Source organism: Haliotis rufescens, unplaced genomic scaffold (assembly GCF_023055435.1).
Source record: "Haliotis rufescens isolate VD_foot unplaced genomic scaffold, xgHalRufe1.0.p SCAF_3, whole genome shotgun sequence".
In the NCBI taxonomy this organism is placed as follows: Eukaryota; Metazoa; Mollusca; class Gastropoda; order Lepetellida; family Haliotidae; genus Haliotis; species Haliotis rufescens.
The window spans coordinates 1,360,858-1,373,819 of record NW_025964001.1 but is presented as its reverse complement, the minus strand read 5'-3'; the positions used below and the strand labels follow the sequence as shown (position 1 = coordinate 1,373,819).

Here is a 12,962-nt window from a genome sequence, read left to right as displayed (position 1 = left end):
ACAACTAAATATTTTGGAAGTATTCTGTGATAAATTGGGTTCAGAAGTAAATATGGATAAAACAAATGGTTGTATTGAAAAGAAATGTGAAAAATAACTTCTAAGAATTCTAATTATTGAACCAGTACTTATTATAAATATCCTGGGATAAGGTTTTCATCAAGGTTAAATCAGTCAGCATCATGTGAAACGTTTGCCAGTCAAGCTTTTAATCCCGTAATTCCCGTGTGATCTCTTTTGAGGCGAAACAAATATACTGAGCCGCAAAAGAAACGTCACCCCAAGTATCATTGCATGAAAAGTTGTCATTTAAATATTTGGGTAAGTTTTGTCAAAGTTTCTAAAACTTAACATTACCTTGTCCGGAAAAAATGAAATTTGATGATAAAAAATCAAAGCAGACGTCAATAAAACCGATCGCCCAAATGCATCACGGCAACGACCACGGTAACCCGATGCACGTGAGTTCCGTGCACTTTGAAATGCACATGCGTTCCTCCATTTCTTGCTCTATAAAAATCCACCCAGATCAGATAACATTCATTCGTTATTGAATTGCTACCACATGCCAAGATTGACAAGCAATCAGCGACACCAAGCCCTTGGACGATTGCAAGCTGGACAAACTGCCCAACATGTAGCCAATGCATTTCAAGTCCACGTAAGGACCATATACAGGCTCCGGCAACGGTACCAGACCACCAACACTACAGATGACCAACCACGTAGTGGAAGACCAAGGGTCACCACCCGACGTCAGGATCGTCAGAATGTGCGACAGCATCTTCAGGATCGCTTTGTTACTGCTGCAGAAACTGCACGACAGACCATGGGGACACACCAACGACACATTAGTGCGGATACCGTGCGTCGCCGATAGACGAGCAGACACCTCCACTGTCACAGGCCACACCGAGGACCCATTCTGACACCACGTCATCGCCGAGACCGTCTTCAGTAGGCAACTCAGCACCATCATTGGCGCCACCAGCAGTGGAGAAGAGTTATCTTCTCAGAAGAGAGCCGTTACTGCATCTCAACAGCAGATGGCGGCGCCGTGGGGAACGTTAATCGGAAGCTTGTGTTGTTGAGAGAGACTCGTGAGGTGGTCTGAGCATCATGGTGTGGGGTGGAATTGGTCTTGCACAGAGGGTCGGCCCTGTGGTCTTCCAGAACATCGGTCCAGGGAGAGGCAATAATGTCACAGCAGCTCGGTACATTGATCAAGTCTTGAGACCACACTCCAAACCTCATTTGGCACGTCGCCGCAATCAAGAGTTTCAGCATGATAACGCCCGTGCCCACACTGCGAGAGCAACAAGAGACTTCCTCCAGCAGAATGGCATCAGAACCATGCAGTGGCCTGCCCTCAGTCCCGATTTAAATCCCACGGAGCACCTGTGGGACGAGATTCAAAGACGGCTGAATGACGTCCGATCAAGGCCGATAATTGCAGCTAAACTGCCTCAGGCATTCCTCAGAGTGTGGGATCAAGTGCCTATGGCCTTCATCAACCACCTCATCCATTCCATGTATCGACGTTGCACGGCACTCATCAATGCAATTGACGGGCACACGAGATACAGACTTGTGATGCCATTTTTCTCAGAGACTAGTATTGTCTTTCCCTTTAAGAACATTTGACACTCTTATTTCAACCCTGATGATCAGTTTGGCCAAGTTTCAACTTTTAATAAGTCTCAAAGCATGTTTACAGTGTTTGGTAATATAAGGTTTCTCATATATCTATCCATGGTGACGTATTGCATTTAAGACCGCCCTAGCTGTATTTAATAGAAACATTGCACGTTACTAATAAATTAGCTAATGTCATTTTTGACAATTTTGATCACGGTATATTTGTTACACAGTGTATAAAAGATATAATGTTATTCTTATTTTTTGATGAAGTGGTAAAGTTCTCATACACAGTTTCATTCTGACAAATACAACTAAATATTTTGGAAGAATTCTGTGATAAATTGGGTTTAGAAGTAAACATGGATAAAACAAATGGTTGTATTGAAAAGAAATGTGAAAAATAACTTCTAAGAATTCTAATTATTGAACCAGTACTCATTATAAATATCCTGGGATAAGGTCTCATCAAGGTTAAATCAGTCAGCATCATGTGAAACGTTTGCCAGTCAAGCTTTTTTATGCCGTAATTCCCATGTGATCTCTTTTGAGGCGAAACAAATATACTGAGCCGCAAAAGAAACGTCATCCCAAGTAACATTCCATGAAAAGTTGTCATTTAAATATTTGGGTAAGTTTTGTCAAAGTTTCTAAAACTTAACATTACCTTGTCCGGAAAAAATGAAATTTGATGATAAAAAATCAAAGCAGACGTCAATAAAACCGATCGCCCAAATGCATCACGGCAACGACCACGGTAACCCGATGCACGTGAGTTCCGTGCACTTTGAAATGCACATGCGTTCCTCCATTTCTTGCTCTATAAAAATCCACCCAGATCAGATAACATTCATTCGTTATTGAATTGCTACCACATGCCAAGATTGACAAGCAATCAGCGACACCAAGCCCTTGGACGATTGCAAGCTGGACAAAATGCCCAACATGCATATGTAGCCAATGCATTTCAAGTCCACGTAAGGACCATATACAGGCTCCGGCTACGATACCAGACCACCAACACTACAGATGACCAACCACGTAGTGGAAGACCAAGGGTCACCACCCGTTGTCAAGATCGTCAGATTGTGCGACAGCATCTTCAAGATCGCTTTGTTACTGCTGCGGGAACGTCACGACAGACCATGGGGACACACCAACGACACATTAGTGCGGACACCGTGCGTCGCCGATAGACGAGCAGACACCTCCACTGTCACAGGCCACACCGAGGACCCATTCTGACACCACGTCATCGCCGAGACCGTCTTCAGTAGGCAACCCAGCACCATCATTGGCGCCACCAGCAGTGGAGAAGAGTTTTCTTCTCAGAAGAGAGCCGTTACTGCATCTCAACAGCAGATGGCAGAGGTAGAGTCTGGCGGCGCCGTGGGGAACGTTATTCGGATGCTTGTGTTGTTGAGAGAAACTCGTGAGGTGGTCTGAGCATCATGGTGTGGGGTGGAATTGGTCTTGCACAGAGGGTCGGCCCTGTGGTCTTCCAGAACATCGGTCCAGGGAGAGGCAATAATGTCACAGCAGCTCGGTACATTGATCAAGTCTTGAGACCACACTCCAAACCTCATTTGGCACGTCGCCGCAACCACGAGTCTCAGCATGATAACGCCCGTGCCCACACTGCGACAGCAACAAGAGACTTCCTCCAGTAGAATGGCATCAGAACCATGCAGTGGCCTGCCCTCAGTCCCGATTTAAATCCCACGGAGCACCTGTGGGACGAGATTCAAAGACGGCTGAATGACGTCCGATCAAGGCCGATAATTGCAGCTAAACTGCCTCAGGCATTTCTCAGAGTGTGGGATCAAGTGCCTATGGCCTTCATCAACCACCTCATACATTCCATGTATCGACGTTGCACGGCAGTCATCAATGCACATGGCGGACACACGAGATACAGACTCGTGATGCCATTTTTCTCAGAGACAAGTATTGTCTTTCACTTTAAGAACATTTGACACTTTAATTTCAACCCTGATGATCAGTTTGGCCAAGTTTCACCTTTTAATATGTCTCAAAGCATGTTTACAGTGTTTGGACATATAAGGTTTCTCATATATCTATCCATGGTGACGTATAGCATTTAAGACCGCCCTAGCTGTATTTAATAGAAACATTGCACGTTATAAATAATTTAGCTAATGTCATTTTTGACAATTTTGATCACGGTATATTTGTTACACAGTGTATAAAAGATATAATGTTATTCTTATTTTTTGATGAAGTGGTAAAGTTCTCATACACAGTTTCATTCTGACAAATACAACTAAATATTTTGGAAGTATTCTGTGATAAATTGGGTTCAGAAGTAAATATGGATAAAACAAATGGTTGTAATGAAAAGAAATGTGAAAGATGTCTTCTAAGAATTCTAATTATTGAACCAGTACTTATTATAAATATCCTGGGATAAGGTTTTCATCAAGGTTAAATCAGTCAGCATCATGTGAAACGTTTGCCAGTCAAGCTTTTAATGCCGTAATTCCCGTGTGATCTCTTTTGAGGCGAAACAAATATACTGAGCCGCAAAAGAAACGTCACCCCAAGTATCATTGCATGAAAAGTTGTCATTTAAATATTTGGGTAAGTTTTGTCAAAGTTGCTAAAACTTAACATTACCTTGTCCGGAAAAAAATGAAATTTGATGATAAAAAATCAAAGCAGACGTCAATAAAACCGATCGCCCAAACGCATCACGGCAACGGCCATGGTAACGCGATGCACGTGAGTTCCGTTCAATTTAAAATGCACATGCGTTCCTCCATTTCTTGCTCTATAAAAATCCACCCAGATCAGATAACATTCATTCGTTATTGAATTGCTACCACATGCCAAGATTGACAAGCAATCAGCGACACCAAGCCCTTGGACGATTGCAAGCTGGACAAACTGCCCAACATGTAGCCAATGCATTTCAAGCCCACGTAAGGGCAATATACAGGCTCCGGTTTCGATACCAGACCACCAACACTACAGATGACCAACCACGTAGTGGAAGACCAAGGGTCACCACCCGACGTCAGGATCGTCAGATTGTGCGACAGCATCTTCAAGATCGCTTTGTTACTGCTGCGGAATCGTCACGACAGACCATGGGGACACACCAACGACACATTAGTGCGGACACCGTGCGTCGCCGATAGACGAGCAGACATCTCTACTGTCACAGGCCACACCGAGGACCCATTCTGACACCACGTCATCGCCGAGACCGTCTTCAGTAGGCAACTCAGCACCATCATTGGCGCCACCAGCAGTGGAGAAGAGTTATCTTCTCAGAAGAGAGCCGTTACTGCATCTCAACAGCAGATGGCAGAGGTAGAGTCTGGCGGCGCCGTGGGGAACGTTATTCGGATGCTTGTGTTGTTGAGAGAAACTCGTGAGGTGGTCTGAGCATCATGGTGTGGGGTGGAATTGGTCTTGCACAGAGGGTCGGCCCTGTGGTCTTCCAGAACATCGGTCCAGGGAGAGGCAATAATGTCACAGCAGCTCGGTACATTGATCAAGTCTTGAGACCACACTCCAAACCTCATTTGGCACGTCGCCGCAACCACGAGTCTCAGCATGATAACGCCCGTGCCCACACTGCGACAGCAACAAGAGACTTCCTCCAGTAGAATGGCATCAGAACCATGCAGTGGCCTGCCCTCAGTCCCGATTTAAATCCCACGGAGCACCTGTGGGACGAGATTCAAAGACGGCTGAATGACGTCCGATCAAGGCCGATAATTGCAGCTAAACTGCCTCAGGCATTCCTCAGAGTGTGGGATCAAGTGCCTATGGCCTTCATCAACCACCTCATACATTCCATGTATCGACGTTGCACGGCAGTCATCAATGCACATGGCGGACACACGAGATACAGACTCGTGATGCCATTTTTCTCAGAGACAAGTATTATCTTTCACTTTAAGAACATTTGACACTTTAATTTCAACCCTGATGATCAGTTTGGCCAAGTTTCACCTTTTAATATGTCTCAAAGCATGTTTACAGTGTTTGGACATATAAGGTTTCTCATATATCTATCCATGGTGACGTATAGCATTTAAGACCGCCCTAGCTGTATTTAATAGAAACATTGCACGTTATAAATAATTTAGCTAATGTCATTTTTGACAATTTTGATCACGGTATATTTGTTACACAGTGTATAAAAGATATAATGTTATTCTTATTTTTTGATGAAGTGGTAAAGTTCTCATACACAGTTTCATTCTGACAAATACAACTAAATATTTTGGAAGTATTCTGTGATAAATTGGGTTCAGAAGTAAATATGGATAAAACAAATGGTTGTAATGAAAAGAAATGTGAAAGATGTCTTCTAAGAATTCTAATTATTGAACCAGTACTTATTATAAATATCCTGGGATAAGGTTTTCATCAAGGTTAAATCAGTCAGCATCATGTGAAACGTTTGCCAGTCAAGCTTTTAATGCCGTAATTCCCGTGTGATCTCTTTTGAGGCGAAACAAATATACTGAGCCGCAAAAGAAACGTCACCCCAAGTATCATTGCATGAAAAGTTGTCATTTAAATATTTGGGTAAGTTTTGTCAAAGTTGCTAAAACTTAACATTACCTTGTCCGGAAAAAAATGAAATTTGATGATAAAAAATCAAAGCAGACGTCAATAAAACCGATCGCCCAAACGCATCACGGCAACGGCCATGGTAACGCGATGCACGTGAGTTCCGTTCAATTTAAAATGCACATGCGTTCCTCCATTTCTTGCTCTATAAAAATCCACCCAGATCAGATAACATTCATTCGTTATTGAATTGCTACCACATGCCAAGATTGACAAGCAATCAGCGACACCAAGCCCTTGGACGATTGCAAGCTGGACAAACTGCCCAACATGTAGCCAATGCATTTCAAGTCCACGTAAGGACCATATACAGGCTCCGGCAACGGTACCAGACCACCAACACTACAGATGACCAACCACGTAGTGGAAGACCAAGGGTCACCACCCGACGTCAGGATCGTCAGATTGTGCGACAGCATCTTCAAGATCGCTTTGTTACTGCTGCGGAATCGTCACGACAGACCATGGGGACACACCAACGACACATTAGTGCGGACACCGTGCGTCGCCGATAGACGAGCAGACATCTCTACTGTCACAGGCCACACCGAGGACCCATTCTGACACCACGTCATCGCCGAGACCGTCTTCAGTAGACAACTCAGCACCATCATTGGCGCCACCAGCAGTGGAGAAGAGTTATCTTCTCAGAAGAGAGCCGTTACTGCATCTCAACAGCAGATGGCAGAGGTAGAGTCTGGCGGCGCCGTGGGGAACGTTATTCGGATGCTTGTGTTGTTGAGAGAAACTCGTGAGGTGGTCTGAGCATCATGGTGTGGGGTGGAATTGGTCTTGCACAGAGGGTCGGCCCTGTGGTCTTCCAGAACATCGGTCCAGGGAGAGGCAATAATGTCACAGCAGCTCGGTACATTGATCAAGTCTTGAGACCACACTCCAAACCTCATTTGGCACGTCGCCGCAACCACGAGTCTCAGCATGATAACGCCCGTGCCCACACTGCGACAGCAACAAGAGACTTCCTCCAGTAGAATGGCATCAGAACCATGCAGTGGCCTGCCCTCAGTCCCGATTTAAATCCCACGGAGCACCTGTGGGACGAGATTCAAAGACGGCTGAATGACGTCCGATCAAGGCCGATAATTGCAGCTAAACTGCCTCAGGCATTCCTCAGAGTGTGGGATCAAGTGCCTATGGCCTTCATCAACCACCTCATACATTCCATGTATCGACGTTGCACGGCAGTCATCAATGCACATGGCGGACACACGAGATACAGACTCGTGATGCCATTTTTCTCAGAGACAAGTATTGTCTTTCACTTTAAGAACATTTGACACTTTAATTTCAACCCTGATGATCAGTTTGGCCAAGTTTCACCTTTTAATATGTCTCAAAGCATGTTTACAGTGTTTGGACATATAAGGTTTCTCATATATCTATCCATGGTGACGTATAGCATTTAAGACCGCCCTAGCTGTATTTAATAGAAACATTGCACGTTATAAATAATTTAGCTAATGTCATTTTTGACAATTTTGATCACGGTATATTTGTTACACAGTGTATAAAAGATATAATGTTATTCTTATTTTTTGATGAAGTGGTAAAGTTCTCATACACAGTTTCATTCTGACAAATACAACTAAATATTTTGGAAGTATTCTGTGATAAATTGGGTTCAGAAGTAAATATGGATAAAACAAATGGTTGTAATGAAAAGAAATGTGAAAGATGTCTTCTAAGAATTCTAATTATTGAACCAGTACTTATTATAAATATCCTGGGATAAGGTTTTCATCAAGGTTTAATCAGTCAGCATCATGTGAAACGTTTGCCAGTCAAGCTTTTAATGCCGTAATTCCCGTGTGATCTCTTTTGAGGCGAAACAAATATACTGAGCCGCAAAAGAAACGTCACCCCAAGTATCATTGCATGAAAAGTTGTCATTTAAATATTTGGGTAAGTTTTGTCAAAGTTGCTAAAACTTAACATTACCTTGTCCGGAAAAAAATGAAATTTGATGATAAAAAATCAAAGCAGACGTCAATAAAACCGATCGCCCAAACGCATCACGGCAACGGCCATGGTAACGCGATGCACGTGAGTTCCGTTCAATTTAAAATGCACATGCGTTCCTCCATTTCTTGCTCTATAAAAATCCACCCAGATCAGATAACATTCATTCGTTATTGAATTGCTACCACATGCCAAGATTGACAAGCAATCAGCGACACCAAGCCCTTGGACGATTGCAAGCTGGACAAACTGCCCAACATGTAGCCAATGCATTTCAAGTCCACGTAAGGACCATATACAGGCTCCGGCAACGGTACCAGACCACCAACACTACAGATGACCAACCACGTAGTGGAAGACCAAGGGTCACCACCCGACGTCAGGATCGTCAGATTGTGCGACAGCATCTTCAAGATCGCTTTGTTACTGCTGCAGAAACTGCACGACAGACCATGGGGACACACAAACGACACATTAGTGCGGATACCGTGCTTCGCCGATAGACGTGCAGACACCTCCACTGTCACAGGCCACACCGAGGACCCACTCTGACACCACGTCATCGCCGGGACCGTCTTCAGTAGGCAACCCAGCACCATCATTGGCGCCACCAGCAGTGGAGAAGAGTTATCTTCTCAGAAGAGAGCCGTTACTGCATCTCAACAGCAGATGGCAGAGGTAGAGTCTGGCGGCGCCGTAGGGAACGTTATTCGGATGCTTGTGTTGTTGAGAGAGACTCGTGAGGTGGTCTGAGCATCATGGTGTGGGGTGGAATGGTCTTGCACAGAGGGTCGGCCCTGTGGTCTTCCAGAACATCGGTCCAGGGAGAGGCAATAATGTCACAGCAGCTCGGTACATTGATCAAGTCTTAAGACAACACGCTAAACCTCATTTGGCACGTCGCCGCAACCACGAGTTTCAGCATGATAACGCCCGTGCCCACACTGCGACAGCAACAAGAGACTTCCTCCAGCAAAATGGCATCAGAACCATGCAGTGACCTGCCTTCAGTCCCGATTTAAGTCCCATTGAGCACCTGTGGGACGATATTCAAAGACAGCTGAATGACGTCCGATCAAGGCCGATAATTGCAGCTAAACTGCCTCAGGCATTCCTCAGAGTGTGGGATCAAGTGCCTATGGCCTTCATCAACCACCTCATACATTCCATGTATCGACGTTGCACGGCAGTCATCAATGCACATGGCGGACACACGAGACACAGACTCGTGATGCCATTTTTCTCAGAGACTAGTATTGTCTTTCACTTTAAGAACATTTGACACTCTAATTTCAACCCTGATGATCAGTTTGGCCAAGTTTCACCTTTTAATATGTCTCAAAGCATGTTTACAGTGTTTGGACATATAAGGTTTCTCATATATCTATCCATGGTGACGTATTGCATTTAAGACCGCCCTAGCTGTATTTAATAGAAACATTGCACGTTATTAATAAATTAGCTAATGTCATTTTTGACAATTTTGATCACGGTATATTTGTTACACAGTGTATAAAAGATATAATGTTACTCTTATTTTTTGATGAAGTGGTAAAGTTCTCATACACAGTTTCATTCTGACAAATACAACTAAATATTTTGGAAGTATTCTGTGATAAATTGGGTTCAGAAGTAAATATGGATCAAACAAATGGTTGTATTGAAAAGAAATGTGAAAAATAACTTCTAAGAATTCTAATTTTTGAACCAGTACTTATTATAAATATCCTGGGATAAGGTTTTCATCAAGGTTAAATCAGTCAGCATCATGTGAAACGTTTGCCAGTCAAGCTTTTTTATGCCGTAATTCCCATGTGATCTCTTTTGAGGCGAAACAAATATACTGAGCCGCAAAAGAAACGTCATCCCAAGTAACATTCCATGAAAAGTTGTCATTTAAATATCTTGGTAAGTTTTAGTTTGGTCAAAGTTTCTAAAACTTAACATAACCTTGACCGGAAAAAATGAAATTTGATGATAAAAAATCAAAGCAGACGTCAATAAAACCGATCGCCCAAACGCATCACGGCAACGGCCATGGTAACGCGATGCACGTGAGTTCCGTGCAATTTAAAATGCACATGCGTTCCTCCATTTCTTGCCCTATAAAAATCCACCCAGATCAGATAACATTCATTCGTTATTGAATTGCTACCACATGCCAAGATTGACAAGAAATCAGCGACACTAAGCCCTTGGACGAATGCAAGCTGGACAAACTGCCCAACATGTAGCCAATGTATTTCAAGTCCACGTAAGGACCATATACAGGCTCCGGCAACGGTACCAGACCACCAACACTACAGATGACCAACCACGTAGTGGAAGACCAAGGGTCACCACCCGACGTCAGGATCGTCAGATTGTGCGACAGCATCTTCAAGATCGCTTTGTTACTGCTGCGGAAACGTCACGACAGACCATGGGGACACACCACGTCATTGCCGGGACCGTCTTGAGTAGACAACACAGCACCATCATTGGCGCCACCAGCAGTGGAGAAGAGTTCTCTTCTCAGAAGAGAGCCGTTACTGTTTCTCAACAGCAGATGGCAAAGGAACAGTCTGCCGCCGCCGTGGGGAACGTTATTCGGATGCTTGATAACGCCCGTGCCCACACTGCGACAGAAACCTGCCCTCAGTCCCGATTTACATCCCATTGAGCACCTGTGGGACGAGATTCAAAGACGGCTGAATGACGTCCGATCAAGGCCGATAATTGCAGCTAAACTGCCTCAGGCGTTCCTCAGAGTGTGGGCTCAAGTGCCTATGGCCTTCATCAACCACCTCATCCATTCCATGTATCAACGGTGCACGGCAGTCACCAATGCACATGGCGGACACACGAGATACAGACTCTTGATGCCATTTTCTCAGAGACTAGTATTGTCTTTCACTTTAAGAACATTTGACACTTTAATTTCAACCCCGATGATCAGTTTGGCCAAGTTTCATCCTTTTAATATGTCTCAAAGTATGTTTACAGTGTTTGGACAAATAAGGTTTCTCATATATCTATCCATGGTGACGTATATTATTAAAGACCGCCCTAGCTGTATTTAATAGAAACATTGCACCCATACTGCGTTTTGGGTCAGCCTTTTTATACATGCAAAAAATCGTTAGAATTGGTAATTTTGCTTCAAATAGATTTTAATACATCTCCTTTCTGCCAGCTGTATCCTCCTCCTTGTCAATTGGTATTAAAATAAATACAGAAAGAGCCCTTTCCATATTCATAAGAAATCTCTGCCGAAAACGGATTTGATTGTACAATTCCGACTATAAAGCCGGTAGACCCGACTTTTACCAAACAAAAGAAATCAGAGACAAATTGATTTACAGTACCAGAAAGGATATCATCAGATTAGTTTTCACTAGTTTTAATAGAACACTGTGATAGTCGATTATTTTATCATTACTGTATGACTGCAATATTGCCGATGCGATGTAACATTTTAACTTATTCACTCACTCTTAAACAATTCGCTTGTCATTTACTGACACGTGTGCGTCAATGTTTCAACAAGTCAGTGCAAGGTCTTTACCTTTATACCTACTTTCATGAAAGGGTTTATGCAGGTTCGTTTTCCTGGCAATAATTATGCTTAGTATTTGTTAACAAGGTTAGTCTAAAAAATAATAATTTAATATATGCTACCATAATACCAAGACTCAATATCTAAGTGATACGTAAACAGATGTTCCTCCAGAAATAAATAAGTCATCAAAACATTGATCAAACATCAACAACTGATTAATTTTGGCATTGTTTCATTACAGCAATCATATTAAAGTTGAATGCACCATTTTTCTAAAACTTCCATTTGCACAAGTTCTGAAAACACATGTGCTAAATAACATATTACATTTGCGCAGACTCTACACTACCAGGATGACGGAACGTTACACAGAGGTCACGCCTATGACAAAATCCTCTTGAAAGAAAAGCATATTGTGAAGGAAAAAGCAAGGTCAGAAAATACGTCTCTAGTCTTTCTATTAATGTCATCTTAACGTTCTTCAATGCATGTATTCGTAGTACATTTTCCGGAATAGTATTGTTGAAAAGGTGAGGTCAGATAATAAAATACATTTAGTTTTATCATAGATATGGTCCTTGCCTTCCTCAGTGGCTTTTTTCTTTAAGTGTCTTCGGGTAATAAGAAAAGGATAAAATACAAGTTGTATACAACGATAAAACGAATGTGCATGAACACAAATGTTGCTCTTCTCAGTACTAAATATAACGTATCAGTAAAATCATTCCACGAGAATTTGGAGTGCAGCTGATGTTTTTTACGTATTTATTTTTTAAGAGCGTTACAACCGGGAGAGAAGGTTCACGAGATATCGACCTCCGGGGGTACGTGCTAAAGCTGAGATCATTAAATGCAATTGAGATGTGGAAACATATATTGTACGTTTATCGTTAAAGAGGTAAGTAATTATAATAAGCATATAAGTAATTATAAAACATATATACACAGACAAGTTATGTTTAAAATTCTTCATTTGAACAGATTTTCCTGAAATATGGACTGCTTCAACAACTACCATTCAATTGGACGGGAAAAGGTTCGTTTTTGAAATGTTGTGCATTGTATCAAAACTACGGGCAGACGTGAAAGAGTATTCAATAGAATTAGGGTGTTGTGTGAACAGCCGTTTGTTCTGTACAGGATATTAAATGATAATGTTCATTCTTTGGCAACAATGTGTATCATTTATGATATG

The 12,962-nt window shown here is 42.7% G+C and overlaps 1 protein-coding gene across 1 annotated transcript in view; it reads left to right on the top strand.

Moving 5' to 3' along the window:
- LOC124148470 overlaps positions 1–12,962 on the top strand; it is a 59,627-nt gene that overhangs the window by 5,242 nt on the left and 41,423 nt on the right. The window contains exons 4-6 of the mRNA XM_046519568.2: positions 12,105–12,199; positions 12,545–12,591; positions 12,749–12,803. The gene's annotated coding sequence lies outside the window, so the exon portion shown is untranslated. The remainder of the gene's footprint in view (positions 1–12,104; positions 12,200–12,544; positions 12,592–12,748; positions 12,804–12,962) is intronic.